Source organism: Macaca nemestrina, chromosome 9, assembly GCF_043159975.1.
Source record: "Macaca nemestrina isolate mMacNem1 chromosome 9, mMacNem.hap1, whole genome shotgun sequence".
NCBI lineage: Eukaryota > Metazoa > Chordata > Mammalia > Primates > Cercopithecidae > Macaca > Macaca nemestrina.
Genome location: NC_092133.1, coordinates 9,069,115 through 9,086,384, shown reverse-complemented (window position 1 = coordinate 9,086,384; position 17,270 = coordinate 9,069,115). Strand labels below are relative to the sequence as shown.

Below are 17,270 nucleotides of genomic sequence, written 5' to 3'. Positions count from 1 at the left end.
AGGCATCAAAGCCATGGTGGGAAAGAGAAACAGCAGGCCTGGCTGGCCCCACCTCCAGGCAAGTCAGCAGCTGTTTCCCCCAACATGTCTGCCCTCCGTCGAATAACACAAGGTATTGCCAAAATCCCAACCACTGCAAGGATTTGGACAATGCCAGTTCTAAAAAAGCTTCCAGATCAAGCCTCAGTCTGCTTTCTCACAACTGGATAAAGGCCGCCTACCATGAAGAGTGTACCCCTGTAAGATGGAGGGCTTACTGCCAGCGAGCTGCCCTACCTAGAACTCAGGCTGGCAGTGTTCCTGGCCTCCCTCACACACTGGGAAGTGTGCACTTGATTCTTTGTACTCCTTCAGACCCCAAAAGCAACCAAATATACATAAGTCCCCATAAGCAACCAAATATACGTAAGTCCCAGGAAACGTGTCATTCATTTTAAGTCTCCATGGTGCCTTTAGGAAGGCACTACTGTTCCCATTTTTCAGATAAGAACTCTGAGGCCCAGGGCAGTCACTTGCCCAGGCCCTCTCCTCACAGGCTCAGTCCCTCTGCACTTTGCCTGCAGATTTCCGGCCATCCACTAGATACTTCTAGCAGTAAAAGCTAACATCATAACAAGATGAGCTGGCGACAGGTACAAATGACATAATTATCTATCAGATGACTTTCTTCCTAATGGAGCCAGGATATTCTTAGTAGTATTATTAAGTATAGGATAATTTTACAATACTGTAGGCTCTGCCCTGCTCCCAGAGTAAGCACTAAGGAGGCAGACCTCTCCCTCCATGGAAGGACTCTACCAGTTGGAGGAGGCCAAAGGTAAAAGAGGCCCAGGTCATTGCGGGACAGGCGTCGTCTACCCTGAATCTGAGAACCAGGCATGAGCCTGGGTCTTCTAAGTGTTCCAGCTGGACCCTCCACACTGGAAAATGACAATGATGGTGGTTTTGGTAGTGGGGCTTGTGATGCTGAAAGTAACGGTGGTTATGGTGATGATGGTGATGACAGCAGGTGCCACCTGCCAGGCACTCACACTGTGGCCAGATGTGCTAGGTGCTCTACACCCTTTGGCCTATGTGATCTTCACACCAACCCTGTGAGTCAAGTTATTCTTCTCATCTCCACTTTACAAATGAGGACGCTGCGGCTCAGAGCTTACCTGGCCAGAGCACAGCAAGGCCAAGAGCTGAACCCTAACCCCAGGACTCCAGAGGTGCTGTTTTCTTCCACCTAATGCCTCCCCGAGTGAGGCATTCCTCCTCCAGAAGGAAAACCACTTCTGCAGATGACCAATTTCCAGACTATTTCCCCAGTACAAATGTCCCCAACCCTGCTAGGAGGCCAACATTCCTCTGCCATCAGCCATTTGTTTTGAGAGAGAGATGTATTTGAAAAGAAATGGTTCATCCTAAGGTGGATTTTCTGTGCCCTAAACTCTGAACCCCCCTCTTGCCTTCAACAATGAGAATGAAAACAAACCTAAGACAACAAAGGAAAAAGAAATGCGGGGACTCATGGGTGCCGGGTCACACCAAGGGGCTCCATGCATGTGAATTAGCCATGCCGGACACTGGGAGCCCCTAACCTCCCTTCAGAGGCCACTTCCTGCCCAAACCACCCCAAAGCCAAAGCCACTGCAGCAAAGGTGGTAGCAAGGCGGTGGCGGAGCAGGGCCAGCTGCACTCAGCATGGGGGCAAAGCCAAGCCTTCTGTCCTTGCTAGCCTCGGTTTCTCCCTTTGTGCCACAGGGAGACAGAGCCAGGTCGCCACCAGCTTGCTCTCAGAGCCGCCATTGTGGCCTTGCTGCCAGCCTTTTCCAGGAGCTGAGGCCGCAGGTCCCTCACTCAGTTCCCTCGTGTTCCATTTCCCTCTGCACCTTCCCAAAGGTGCAGAAGGAGGCTGGAGGGGTGGAGCTGAGCAGAGGGTGCTGCCTGGCATCCTCCTGGGCCTGCTCTGTCCTCCCAGCTACACGGGACAGGCAGGGACGAAGCTGAGAGGGCTGCCAAGGGAGGCAGTATAAAGGCATGCTGTGGCCCCTCACTGCTGAACTGCAGGCACTGTAGCAGGAAGCCCGGCCGCTGGAGAGAATCGCAAGCCCACACACGGGCACCAGGGACCTGGACTACGCACCCCACTCCTCCTGCTGCTCTCCCCTGCCGCCCCCGCCCCCATGACAGCAAGGCCCAGCGGCCTCATTTCCTCCTCAGGGGAGCACTGTGGAGACTGTCAGCTGACTTCTGGCCCTGGGCCCTGCCTGCTCTGGAGGGTCAAGGTCAGCGAAGCTCCACAGATGTCTAGCCCCTGCCTCAGGTCGGCAGTGACTAGGCACTGGCACATGGCAGGAACACGCCACCCCTGCTGTCTACTATAACTGGGCCTGGAATGTTCACGCCAGCCCCAGCGTCAGGACAACTGCGACTGAGGGTGGTTCTCAACCCAGACAGCCTTTGCTTCCTGGTTCCTTTATTTGTCCCCCATCTGTGAAGCATCTGTGGTCCACCAGGTGCTATCCTGAGCAACGTGAACTCAGGGGCCAGGAAGCGAGGCCCCTGCCCTCCAGAAGCCCTTCCCAAAAGCATGCCTGGAGAATTTCAAAGCCAACATCAAAGTGTGATAAGAACGAGCATCCTTTTGACGCTGGAATTATCCCCTCTAGTTTTTCATTCACAGTCCTCTCTTCCGCTTGGGTCCCAAGACTTTCCCAAGTTTGTCCCTGCCGGTGTCCAGCGATGGTTATGAAAACCCGCAGAGGGAAAAGCTATCAATTCCCAACTGTTTCTACTCAGTAGGTGTGAACCGTAACGCCAGGGCTTAGGACTAGCCAGGGTCTGTTTCTACTCAGTAGGTGTGAACCATACACCAGCGCTTAGGACTAGCCAGGGTCTTACCATGTGCACAATACGTCCACATCCAGCCCTGCCCAGGGGTGAACTGAGCAAGCAACTCATGCCCAATTCACAGATCGGAAACTGAGGCCCCAGGCAGCACCGTGATGGGCTGAGCTCACGCTGTTGTCAGGTGTCGGAGGAGGCTGTGGTCACAGCCTTGGGAAGAAGGGGCCCGGCCCACAGGTGCACTCAGATCTGGTCCCAGCCTGTCACCCACAGTGATAACCCCGGGTGACCATGGCCAGCCACTTCCCTCCTCTGGTCCTCGGTGGCTTCACCCGCAGAGGCAAGGGGTCCAAGGAGGTGAGTGACATTCAGTGTTTCCCGGTGCTCACATTCCAGGGCTATAACAAACACCAGTCCCAGAGGTCGTGGGAAAGGACAGTATGTATTTTAATGACACAAGGAAGCCTTGTGGTGGAGGGCCTGAAGCAGCAGCATTCTCCATCTGTCCTATCTAGCTCCAGTCTGGGGTCCCACTTCCTTCAATATGGAAGGTAGCAAGAGTACCCAGGGACTGGCCGAGCAAACCACAGAAAGGCAAAAATCTCCTCCTAGCTGGAACCCTCAGGCTTGTCCCCAGGACAGAGGAGCCTCTTGCCTCTCCAGCCCACACAGGCAGACGACACCTTGTGTTGGTGTGTGCTCGACCAATCAAAGGAGCTGTAGACAAAATGGCCCTACCTTCCCTTGGGAACTCAGACGCCTTGGCCAGGAGGAAACTGTGCTATCAGGCCCTAAGAGGTAGGACCCATGTGCCCTTGAGGCCCGGACAGCATTTTTCAACCAGGTCCCCAAGGGCTCTGCAGATAACTAAGCTAAACGGAGCCTTGAGGGCTGCCTGCCTCACCTTATGTGCCCCAATGACACTGGCAGGGTCTTGCTCTTCAAAAACTATTTTGATACGACTTCTATCCCTGCTCAGTGAATGGGGAGAAGCCCATAGGCTTTGATATGTTTCTCTGATGAAGCCCCAAGCTCAAGGCCAGCCAGGAGGTAATGTCCTCCAGATTTCTGGAAGAGCTGTGCCTCAGGCTGGGACAACCAGCTTCCTTTATGCCAGGAGGGTTGGAGTAAAGCAGAGGTTTGCCAGAAGGGCTCTGGCCTGGGAACCCTGATGCTGACTCAATAGGGGCATCTCACAGAGCTGAAAATACCCAGGCACTGCCAGGGTTCTGGATGGCCAGGCCTCACTCTCCATGTTACACTTTCAAGAGGTCTTACAAGAGCAAGATGGGCTGCCAGCCCCTGCCAGGGCACTGGCCCAGCTGATGGCACTCGTCTGTAGGGCAAAGAGGCCCAGCTGGGTCTCGCTGGCACAGTGGGGTCAGACTCATGAGCCAGACAGACTTGGGTCAAAGCCCTCTCTTAACCACTTCTTCTCAGGGTAACCTTGGCCAGGACCCTCCCAGTCTGAGCTTGCTTTCCTCATCCACATGGCGCAAGCAGAGCCTATCTCAGAGGGATCTTGCAAGAAAGAAATGAACAGGGTGCAAGAACACACTTTGGGACCTCCAAGGTGCTGGGCAGATGGGGGGGTCCACGTGTGGCCAGGTCTGGAACACGTGCTGCCCAGTTCAGGGTTGATGCCAGCTGGATTCTCCAGCTTCTTTATACTGACCAGTGCTGTGCAGAAACTCAATTGGAAAGCCCCAGGAGCCCCGTCCCACCTGGCAGCGTTCTGGAAGCCGATCAGGCAGCTCCCATCAGTACCCCTCCTGGGCCGAAGTCTGCCAGGTTGCTGAGGGCGCAGGAAGGACGGGCATTCAGAGCCATTAAGGGACCTGCTAGACATTAGCCACAAGCCTCCTTATTTTGAAAAACTGTGGCTCTGGGAACTCAGGTGCCTTCCTAAAGAAAGAGGCTCCTACCGTTAGCAAAGGAAATAATTAGGAAGCATTAAATGAGAAAAATGCACATTGAGTGAAACGCTGCGCCCAGCCATGTCAAGTGCGACTGTCATCGTCATGCAATGCTATGGTGCTCAGAAAAAAAATCTTCAAACAAAGGACCTGGAGCCTGGGGCCTGGCCCTCCCAACCCCTGGCTCTGAGCGGACTTCCTCTCTCCACACCAGGACTAAAACTGGACCACCCTGGAACATCAGCTGTGGGAAGGGCCACTTCCGGTCTGTGACCATGCTGGCAAGGATGGGAAGGAAGGGCGCTCCCAGGGAGGGGGTGTTTGGCTCCCCAAAGGTCTGCAGGCATGGGGATGGCAGCAGGGATGGTGAGGGCTGACTTTCCAGCAGAACAAAGAAGGAGTTACTGGAAGGCAGAATACACCTCTGATTCATCTCCCAAGCCATCTCACCTTGGCTCCCCTGTACATCGCCAGGGTAGAAAGCCTGACTCCAGGCATGTGCCGGGGTCCCCAGCCCCAGCTCAGGTGGTAGCAGAACCCATTCCCTTCCATTACAAAGGAAGGGACAGCTCTGTGGACATGAGTGGCATTGTGGGTAGGGCTGTAGGTGTTTGGCCTTCCTGAGGCCTGGGACCTTCTGCTCCCCTAGCTCCGAGTCCCTGGGTTTGTGAGTAGGCCCCTTTCAGAAGGAGGTAAGGAGGCCCTGGCGTGCCTCTGCTCGCCCTGCCCGTATCTGTCTGAGGAGCTCCACAGGGGAAGTCACACCAGGCTCCTCTGGCTCCTTTTGAAAGCAAGACAGGCAGGAAATGCACAATGATTGCTTTGCCAACAGGCAAGACTGCAGTGAGCCACAGGTCCCAAAGTAGTACCCAGGTTACAGAAGCCCCAGGTGCACACAGGTCATTGGCCTTGGACAATCCTGTTTTAGATGATGGCAACACTTGAGCTCCAGGGCCCGGGGCTGCCTCCTCAGGCCCATTCATAACTTCACTCCACACTGGACACTCTTGGCTGGAGAGGGTGGACTGACTACAGTGTCCTGTCACATTCAGGTGACAAGGCTAGCTTCAGGACACTGTCATCTCCCATCTTCCCACCCACACCCTGGGACTGCCTCTTTGACACCACCCAGTCTCACACAGCAGGAGGCCATTCAGAGGCTCAGCATTTCCACATGAATTCCGGTCAGTGTCAGGACCTGCCGGCCTGGGGAGGGGCCTGAAAGCCACACCCTCCTGGATGTCAATAGGAAGACTAGGGGCTCCTTGAGCTTGCTACCTCCTTGGCTTTCCCCACCAAGACATCTCATCCCATGAACCTTCTCAGGCCGATACCAGCAGGAAACACAGGATGCTGAGGAATAAGGAAGAGCTGCCCAGCACTGGGGCTCTGGAGATGGCTTCTCCTTGGGGGTAAGCATGGCCACTCCAGGCAATGTCCACTGTCGTCCAGGGAGTGCTTAGTGGCAGAGCTGGGGTTCCTGACTGTGGCAGGAGTTCAGCAGGCACAGATGAATATCCAGCAGCCTGTTCTCTGCTGCGGTCCCTCTGCACCAGCCACAGCCAGCTCCTCCCACACACGTCAGCCTTGGAGGTCACTCATGTCATCCTTTCAGGTGGAAGAGCCTTCTACTTCTCTGCTCGTCACCTCTGTCCCATTACCCATGCTCCTTGTCTTTGCAGCACTTACTTTGTCCAACATAATCTGCTTTGCTCCTAATATTGTCTGCCTGTCTATACTAGACGGAAGCTGCCAGAGAGAAGGGTCCATGGCCATCCTGCTCCACATAGGCCTCAGTGCCAAGAGCAGTGTGTGCACACAATAAGTACGTCGTACCAAACAGAACTGACCCCAGAACGGGATCCATCCAGCAGCAGGCAATGGGGCATTGCTTCTGTTTTTCCTGCTCGACGGCACCAGTACAGTACCCGGCACACAGTAGGTCCCAGAAAGACACACTGGATTGAACAGGTAGCAAAGAGAAACCTGAACATGGGTCCTTTATGAGTACAAAGGAAATGAGGAGGCGGCCTGGATTCTGCCCACTGGAACAGGGCAAGGCCCAAGATGTGGGAGGCTGACACACAACCAAGGGGCGTCTGGGTCTGCTCACTTAGAGCAGGCGCTCCCGCTGTGGAGGCGGTCTGGAGGCACACCAGGCCCCAAGGTAAGCATGCTCTGAGTGACCGAGAGGGCCAAAGGCTCCCGGGAGCCCTGCTGGAGTGGGAGCGCAGGTGTTCCCAGGCGCCATGGCCCTAATGGAGGACCGGTTTGGGTACAATGCCACAGTGAACACAGACTCCCTGAATTCACGTATAGACTATTCGTTTAGAGCAAAACCAAATGAATCACAGGGCACTGCCCCATCAGCACCCCTGCTCTAGTGTTCACAGCACAGACCAATATTGGAAACGGCTCTTGTTCACGGACAGGCTGGAAACAGTTGGTCAAACTGTGCTTGGTGCAGCCACGCCAGCCCAGCCCCTAAGGCCGGACAACACGACCCTCCCGAAGGGACAGCGGGATTGATTAACTCATAGGTGATGCACTGCCCTCCCGCTGATGGGAGTGTGTTCTGTGGTGTTAAAAAGGAAATAGCATTATTACAAACTAAGGCTACAAGAGCATCAACATTCACAGTCTTTGAAACTGAACAGCCTAAAATAATTCAATTCTATGTTGCACGAGCCAGGAGTGTTTTTAAACTGTGTCTGCTTTTCCTATCGGATAGAGTAAGAAAGCAGTGCTAAGCTCATATATTTTGTTTTAATTCGTGTTTCTTTCCCCCTTTTTTTTTTTTTTTTTCCACAGCACCCCTATTATATTTACAAGTTAAATGACATCCAGAGGTTGAGCAAGTACAGCTCAGATGTGACAGGACCGTGGCTTAGCCTCCAGTCTCTGCTGGCACTCCTCTGTACCCCACAGATTCCTGGAGTTCTGGAGGCCAGCCCGAGTGGCCATCTCAAACACCTCCCGCACTCCCTCCTTGGTCTTGGCTAAGCACTCAAGGTAGCCAAAGGCGCTGATCCGGTTCGCCATGTCCCGGCCTTCCTCAGACCTAACGGGCTCCTGCTTCATCTTGGCCAGCTCTCTCCTGGTGTGCTCATCTTGCCTCAGGTCCTTCTTATTCCCCACCAGGATGATGGGCATGTTGGGGCAGAAGTGCTTCACCTCTGGGGTCCACTTCTCAGGAATGTTTTCCAGGCTGTCGGGGCTGTCGATGGAGAAGCACATGAGGATGACGTCAGTGTCCGGTTAGGAGAGAGGCCGCAGTCGATCATAGTCTTCCTGCCCTGCTGTGTCCCACAGAGCCAGCTCCACCTGCTTGCCGTCCACCTCAATATCCGCAATATAGTTCTCAAAGACAGTAGGGACGTAGACCTCCGGAAACTGATCCTTGCTGAAGACGATGAGGAGGCAGGTCTTCCCACAGGCACCATCCCCAACCATCACCAGCTTCTTTCGGATTGCAGCCATGGTGGGGCTTCGGTTCCGCCGCCTCCAGCTCTCTTTCCCCCTTTTAAAGCAACAAATTCGTATTTCTTGTCATTGTTCCACACATTGGTAGATGCTGATGATTTAAAATCTGTATTGCACCTGTGGAATCCATGAACTCCTGGGGCTAGAGTGTCAAGAGTCACTACTCAGCATTATAACTGCTTAGAAAATGGACTGCAAGGAACTACACCAATTATTTAAAAATCATTATCTCTGTAGGTGGATTTCAGAGGAATTTAAATTTCTGTGCTTTTACATTTCCAAACTGTATTTTTTGTCATCTGAACTTTAGACTTGTTTACATGTATGCATTAAGTTTTTAGCCAGTAGAAACAGAAATGTCAGTGAATCTGAAACTGACATAGTCCTGAGCTGATATACAAGTGTTTGTACCCTCTACCGACAAGAATATTACTATTTACCATTAATTGAGCATTTGTTGTGTGCCATTAGCCCTGAGCATGTGACAGACATTATTTCACTTAACTCCCTCTTTTCATGTCCATTTTACAAATGAGGAAACAGGCTCAGGGAAATACAATGACTTGCTCAAGGTCCCACAGCTAGAGCTGCAACCAGCTCCATCTGCTCCAAAGGCCTTGCTCGCAGCCAGCCTATTCCACAGCTTCTCCACAGCCACGAAGGTTCCTTTCTACTTGCTCGCTTTTCTACTCGGCCACTGAAAGCAGCTGTGATGATATGTAGGTCACACTAACCACAAATATTACTGAGACCATGGAACTGGGTGGGCACTCTGGCAGCATCTTGGTTGTGACTGGTGACTTTTCTCCCACAGTCAAAGAACCAGGTCAGTTCCCAGGCTCACCAAGCAGACAGTCTGAGGCAGGGCCAGGGCAGCGAGCAAGAGCCCAGGGGAGGGGCTTTGCTATGCAACAAACTAAGGAAAACTCTGGTGTGCTGGGGGATAGGGATCCTGCCTGGCAAATGTGGAGGCCTCTAACCATATTCTGTGCTGCCATACACGATGCCACCCAAGGAGGTTTCGGGACCAGAAGCACCCCAGGTCACCTCAGCAGGAGTCCCAGGCTACGGACCTCTGAATAGATGTCAAGGGGGACCCTCTTGCCCACTGCCACATCCCTACCCCGGTAACATGTTACTGGTGTTTCTCAAAGGCTGCTTTGCCAAGCGGGTGGCCCCCACTCATACATGCAAAATGGGCTAAGAGAGGTATTCCTCACCCCTTCTAGGAGACACAAGCATATTCAGACCTGGAGAAGCGTCACCTTAGTTGAGATCTATTTAATTTTGCTGGACCTTTGAGAACCATCCATACAAGTCCTGGAGAACAGCAAACTACTGTGGGAGACAGGGAGGAAGGTGCACACGGCATGTGGAGGAAGCCGAGATCCTAGAAGCAGGCCAGGTGCCTCCAGCAACATCCCTGTACTTCACCCCGGCAACCCAGGCGCAGCTGCAGTGCAGTGAGCTAAAGGGCCACAGCCTGGGGATGGGACACCAAGGCCATGTTCCCTGCCTCCACCCATGCGACCCGTGTCCACCTATCAAAGCTTCTCCAGCCTGCTGGTCCTCAAACCCTGCTCCCTGTACCCCCTCTGAGGCTGCACTGCATGAGCTCAGCACATAGACTGCCTGTCACACCACCCAAGTTCGAATCCCACACTTGCCTAGAGCCGGCACCATGGTCCTAGGTGAGTTATTAATTAGGTCTGTGCTTCTGTGTCTGTGGTGGTAACCTGGCATGACAATAACAGTAGCTGTGTCCCAGATACTGGGATGTCAATGGTGGGGATGGGCAGGTAAGGTGGCTGACGTGCACCCACCCCTTCTGCCAGCATCTTGCACATAGTGGGAGCTTGGTGTACACTGACAGGACTTGCAGGACACATACAGTCTTTGAAGCTAAACTACCCTTTGGAAAATCGTGACTCTCTCCACCTCTAGCCTTCCTGCTTTCAGCCATGATAGGCCTAAAGTCTGAGCAGAGCTCCTCACCACGGAGGGACTAAGAGGAGCTACAAGGAGCAGCTTTATTTAAAGGGAGAGACACAACTGATCAGCAGCTTTTCCTCCTTGCCCCTCATGTTCTCATTGTCAGTCTCCAAACAGGCCAGTGCCAACAGCAGTGGTGGAAGTGTTCTTGGTTACAGTAAGAACTTTCTAACACATTTCTGGGTCCCCAAAGATGTTCCAGCCCACACAACAGCCTCCTGGCTCCAGCCTGGCTGCTACAGGTTTCTCAGACAACGGCAGCATCTGCCCTCAGACAGCCTCCACTGCCTAACTTTCAGGTGGGGCATAGGATAAAACCATGGCCGGCTGAGGCTTTTAAATCTGAGCCAACCCTCCCCACCCTTACTTTCACAGAGTGGCTGCAAAACCACCTTGCCGGGCCAAGCTCTGTTACCACAAGCTCATCTCCTCTAGCAATTTCTGAGCTGGCTGTCCACCTAAGGGGCCAGAAGATATCTGGCTAAGAGAGACATTTCTGGGTCCCAGGCCAGAGTCAACCTTGGTTTGGTTTTGTTTTTTGAGATGGAGTCTCATTCTTTCACCCAGGCTGGAGTGTCATGGCACAATCTCAGCTCACTGCAACCTCTGCCTCCCGGGTTCAAGTGATTCTCCTGCCTCAGCCTCCTGAGTAGCTGGGATTACAGGTGTGCGCCACCACAGCCAGCTAATTTTTGTATTTTTAGTATAGACGGGGTTCCACCATGTTGGCCAGGCTGGTCTCAAACTCTTGACCTCAAGTGACCCACCCGCCTTGGCCTCCCAAAGTGCTGGAATTACAGGCGTGAGCCACTGTGCCTAGCCCAGAGTGAACTTCCTAGGGGTTTGTCTTCAGTGGCGAGAAGCCCAGTGCTGCCCTTGCAGTTCACGTCTGGGTTTTGTTCCACCATACGGAGTGTAATAACCCCACCAAAATGCTTCAGGAGACAGAGGAAGTTGAGGCAGCAAATGAAAGCAGAGGAAACGATCCATCCTCGCTGTGGCCTACAGTGTCTCAAGCATGAGGGCAACACAAGACAGCGTGGAAAAGACCAGACAAACCACCCAGCTGGTGCTTCCAGAGGAATGCCCCAGGAGAATGCAGTTTTCATTTTAAAAATTACACTTTTGTGCACCGAGATCAGCTGAATACACAACTCACTCTGATACCAAGGCTCCAGTTAGCCAAGCTTCACGAGCACTAAGTGCCCCTTTCCCACAGCCCCCTCACCAGCATGCCTGCCTACCACCTGCGGGGCACAGGAAGGGCCCACACCAGGCCAACGGTGAGCACGGCAGAGCCTGAGACAGCAGAGCCGCTGCCTTGTAGCCCTGCCACATTCCTGGGCCCTATCAAGGGCCAGCTTTAGCTTTTGGTGAGAAATTGCCAAGCAAATCCAGTGACTTTCCAAACGGGGAAACCGAGATGTAAGGTCATCTAGATCAGGTGCCAGCAAACTTTTCTTAGAGAGCCAAAGAGTAAATATTTATGTTCTGTAAGCTATCGGGCTCTGTCATAATGACCCAGCCCTGCCACTACACAACCCTGCTGTTGTAGCGTGAAAGCAGCTGGAGACAACATGTACGTACACAGGCAGAGCTGTATACCAATAAAACTTTATTTATAAAAATAAAATTTTATTTATAAAAACAGGCAATCACTATATATTGGGTACAATGTACACTCCCTTAAGTGACAGGTGCACTAAAATCTCAGACTTTACCACTATACAATTCATCCATAAAACCAAAGGCCACCCATACCCCAAAAGCCATTGAAATTAAAAAAAAAAAAAAAAAAAAAAAAAAAAACAGGCAATGGAAGGATCTGACCTGTGGGCTATGGTGTGCTGACCCCTTCTCTGAGGTGACAGCTGTCACCACTCCTGGAAGACATGGCCATAACTGGAGTCATGAGTAGAGTGAATGTCCCCCTAATCAGGAGGTTCCAGGGGTCTGTCCACTCAGCAGATCTATAGTTAGCATATTAAACGGAGGTTATGTCGCATCCCACACAGAACCCAACAGACACTGGGACCTCTGTCCTCTGTGAGTGTTCCCCAGGTCATGCTGTGATGAGAATGGTCCCCAGAAGGTTGAGAGAGGCCCAGGAGGAGAAGGGCCCATGGCTCCCCTCTAACCCACCACAGCTGCAGAGGAAAAAGGCAGAGTCTAGCTCTCCTTGTAAGCCAGGCCTCCTGAAAGGACCCAAACAGGATCTCACACCTGGAATAAAGGCTGCGCCTGTCCCGTGCTTTTCCTTCTCCCAGCTGGTGGGCTCTGAGACAATTTCACAGCCACCGACCAGCACTGCGAGGTCTCTCTAGGCCTCAAGGCCAGGGCAGTGGGGAGGAGGGAAGGGGCCTTTTAGGTCCTCTGCCCCCACCACCCCAACACCTCTGGTGCCCGTCAAAAGCACGAGGGGGTTCCTTAAACAGGCTCCTGGGCTTTACCAAGGCCACCATTACTGCCCCCGTTTGGGCACTGCGTGTTGTCACCACTTAAATTCAAGTTTCAGATTTCAGTAATGATCCAATCTTAGCCTACTTCATCCAGAACAGTGACAACTGTCACCTTAGACTGTCTTAGATGGCTCTGATGGCTGGCCTAGCAGGGGCCAGAGCAAGCTCCCTAGATGACGTCATGTGAGATCCCCGCTGTCATCCCAGGTCTGGGTTCCGATCGGTGAGCCGGGCTGCTTGGCTGTCTCACACCAGGGATCCTGTGTCCACCACAGCAAGGCGGGAAGTCCTAGCCAACCCTCAGTTCTGACTCCAGCCCTCACTGGACTGGAATGCTTTGTGAACAACACCTGAGATGAAAGGGGCCTGGCACCCAGAGCCCTGCCCAGACCCCTTCCTGGGGAGTGGAACAAGCATGGGCCTCACGGTCACAGCTGGTCCTGTGACCATGGCTGCTACTCTGAACCTCAGCCTATTCCGTAAAACAAGCACAACAATACCCACTTTCCAGGGCTGTATTAAAGATAATCCACAACTACACGAACACTTAGCACAGTGCCTGCTGCACTGTCCCCAATAAACAATGGTGTCATCCTTGCTTACTGAGTTTCATCAATGTAGGAGCTGATGTGCCCACTAGGGAAGAATCCAGGCCTCCTGCCTCCATTCGTTAGTCCATCCATCCATCCATCCATCTATCCATCCAACCATCCATCCATGTATTCAATAAATTAATTTTAGAGGGTGGGCATAGTGGCTCACATCTGTAATCCCAGTGCTTTGGGAGGCTCAGGCAGGAGGATCGCTTGAGGCCAGGAGTTCAAGACTAGCATATGCAACATAGCAAGACCCTGTCTCTACAAAAAATTAAAAGATTTAAAAATCAGCCTGGCATACTGGCATGCATCTGTAGTCCCAGCTACTTGGGAGGCTGAGGTGGGAGGATCACTTGAGCCCAGGAGTTCAAGGTTACAGTGAGCTACGATCACACCACAGTACTCCAGCCTGGGTGACAGAGCAAGTTCCTGTCAATTCATTGATTTTTTGGGAAACCACTGACACCTTGGTAGGTGCTAGAGGTCTAGTTAAAGAACCACACAGGTACAGGCCCTGGCCTCAAGGACCAGCTGTCACCACTGCTTGGTTACCGTGCCTCAAGCCTGGACTGCCCACCTGTCTACAAGCCTAGACCAGGTGAAAGGGGGTCTCACACAGAGCAGGAACAAGAAGTGGTCACTGAGTCCTTTGCACACTGAGGGGCAAGTCTCAAATCTAAGCCTGTTTCTTCTTGTCCTTGTCTTTCAATGTCATGTGAGTGTGGACCCCAGAAGACCACAAGGCAGGCTGCATCTCCTCCCAGAGCCTCATCCCTGCCTCTCAGTGCTGCAGTGGTGGACGGGACACACACACAAAGTGCAAGCCTGTGCATGACCAAAGCCATCAGTGCTGTCATTTGTGTGTTGTCCAAAGTTCCAAGGAGTGGGGCCTAGGCCAAAGGAGGTACAGAGCTCTGGCTAAGGTTCCTGACATGAACCATACTGCCCTCGTTCCTGGGAAAAGAGACAGTGTGAGCAGGCGACCAACATCAGAGGCTAGAGAAAGGCTAGCACTGGAGTGGCTGCCAAGTAAGGCTCCGGCCCCCACTCTGCAGAACAGGCCCAACCTGTCCCCAGCTGCAAGAGGAACCAGAGGGCTGCCCAAACCAAAGACAAACCAGAGATGGCCTTCCACAGAGGGCCCGTCTCCCATATCCAGCACTTTCCATATTGAAGGAGCTCACGATGCACCTGGTGGTCTTGTTAAAACAGAGACTCTGATCCGGCAGGTCTGGGTTGGGGACCGAGCTTCTGAAGTCCCATCGTGCTGCCAGGTGATGTCTTCGTGCCGGATGGTGAACTGCACTCTGGGAGCTGGAAGCTTTCCATGGTGATTTTTGGGCCTTTAACAAGGGTTCGTCGTGTGCCTTCATTTACCCCAGGGCGCCGACCAGCAGCCTGTATTCCCTGTACTTCTACCCTTGGGAGTCTCCAGAGACCGATGCTACTGCTCTTCACCTCCTCCCACCCACCCAGGAGGCTCTGGGCCAAATCTCCCAGGTCTCCCGAGCCGGGCACGGGACACCTCTATGCCCAGCCTTCCTGTTCGTCAGTGTACTCCATGAACACTGCGAGGTTTAAGTGAGCTAACACCGTGCCAGGCCCTGCGGTCAGTGCTGCCTTGATGCCTCCATGCTTTCCAGGGAGCTTGGGCACCAGATTCACACAGCACCAGGCACTGAGGAGCTTATGAGGCTCAGGCCTCACCTGGCCAAGACACACCTGTGGTGGGCAGGTGCCGGTCTCCACTTGCGAAGGGATGGAACTTGCACACACTGGCACCTCTTCTCGGGCTGGCCCCCAGGGCTGCCTGACACCCGCAGATCGAGCACAAGACTTGCCAGAGAGCAGCCTCCAGCACCTTCACAGAGCCCCTGAAGGGAGGTTCAGAGCTGGGGCTCACTTACCCCAGGCAGCCTTCAAAAGCAATCCAGCACACGTGACAATATTTGGCCCGCCTCCCAGGTGCTGGGTGCCTGGTGTTCATGGGAAGCGGGCAAAACCCCAGCCAAAGCAGGCCTCCAGGACCAAAAGTCAATGGTGGCTGGTGCACCCTGGCATGCTGCTCGCCTCTAGGAAACTGGTCAGATTGGGGAGCCTGAACACTGGGCCGGGAAGGCAGCGACCTGGGCTCCAAGCCCAGCTCCGCCATCACAATCTGCCTTTCTACCAGGGGCTACAAGGCCCCAAAGTCTTCAAAACCCGCAGGGCTACAGCTCTGAGGGTAGAAAATTCCACGCAGACGGCACAAAGTTAGCCAACTCTCCGGCCCTCAGCAAGTCACCTAAGGACGGCAAAAGATAGGACCTGGCTGTGCCCAAGGCCAGGCCCTCAGTACTCATGCTCAGTGGCTACCCCAACCATCCACAGAAATGGGATAGTCCCGTATTCCAAAACAATGATTTATTAGGCACTTGCTGTATGCAGGCACTGCTTTTACCCAATGTTCAGACCAAGAAACTGAGGCACAGAGAGGTTAAGTAGCCTGCCCAGGGCAGAAGTCCCCATCACTTCACTGCGTGGGGCCACAGGGAAGTCCCAAAGCTGCTTTCTGCTGCGGCTTGATCCAGGAGTGTTGCCTCTGGCTTTCTCGGCTCCTCATTTCTGGCTCAGGTTGGCTCCCCTAGGACAAAGTTGACAGAGCTCCTTTTTCCCTAATGAACTTTCCCCTCCTGGTAAGGCAGAAGGAGAACCCACCTGACTGGCCCTACAAAGGTCAACCCCAGCCAGTGGCCCTTGCTTGTGTGCACCAGGCCCTTGGACCCTCATTGAGAACCAGGCAAGGAATTCCCAAGGGCTCCAGGCCCAACCAGTTGACAGCCTCCAGTGCTCTGCACAGCTCCACAGCCCCCTTCTCCACTGAAGGGTACCAAATGTATGGGCACAGCCTTCTCTTACTGCCGCATACTTGTCTACCGCCTGAGTGAGGTTCAAGTCTCTGGACACCTGCCCAGGGCTACCCTTGGCTGCCCAATGCCCACAGAATAAAGCCCCAACTCTCCAGGTGGCTCTCAGGGCTGTGGTCTCCACTCCAACCCCAGTTCCAGCCCGACTGTCTGTTCCTGGTCTTAGGAACATCTATGTGCCTGTGTCTCCTCTCCACTCCAACTGAGGGGCAGCCCGAGCCTGTTCCCCTGACTAGAGAGCTTCTTAGCTCCCCTGCAAAGGAGCCAATGCTAGGCCCTGCCCATGACAGGCAGAACCCAAAACATGCCCCTCACTTCCTAGAACAATCCCATATGCATACTAAGTGAGAAATGAAGGCCCTATGTCCATCATCTTATTTCGTCCTGGCAACTGCTATTACGGATCCTGCTAGATGGGTGAGAAAACCAAGGCTCAGAGGGCAGAGCTGGGCATTGGTCACATGGACAGGTGATATGGCCTTTTCCACATTTCTAGGTGATGACTTGTTGGTCCGGTGACCTCCAGGAGGCCAGGGCTAACTATCCTCTCTATTGTTGCATCCCTGGTGCCTACAGGGGCCTGACTCACAGCAAATACTAGGTAAATAAATAGTGGCTGAACAAAGAGATCAATCTAGAACTGAATCTTGATCCTCAGAGGACGAGACTAGCTCATCTTCCTGTGACTTGGCTTATAGTCGGCTACGCAGACACAGCTATCTCCACCCCAGCCCTGTAGCCTGCACCTACCTTACAGGTAAGGACGGGGTCTTGTACATGCTAGTCTTCCCGGAGCCCTGGCCCAGGCACTTGTTTACAGCTGGTGTTCAATCAATGCATGCTGATTTGAACCAACTTACAAGCTTGTTGGCTGCCTAGACTCTGAGGGCCCAGAAAGTTCCCTGGTGGGCAGGGCCACGTTTCTGAAGTTCCCGGGCTGATAAGCTAGAGGCCCTGACATTCCTGTGAATCCCTCCCAGAAGGGCAGGGCAAACCAGAGCCACAAATGCAATTTTCCAGGAAAACTATGGTTAAGAGGCTGCCAAGCCCCAGAGACAGGATAGCTCTGGAACCTTCGGCTTGGTC

The 17,270-nt window shown here is 53.3% G+C and overlaps 1 protein-coding gene and 1 pseudogene across 1 annotated transcript in view; both read right to left on the bottom strand.

Moving 5' to 3' along the window:
- Positions 1 to 17,270, bottom strand: part of LOC105470177 (family with sequence similarity 53 member B) — an 87,781-nt gene that overhangs the window by 30,109 nt on the left and 40,402 nt on the right. The window lies entirely within an intron of this gene.
- Positions 7,496 to 8,228, bottom strand: LOC139356164 (rho-related GTP-binding protein RhoC pseudogene; annotated as a pseudogene).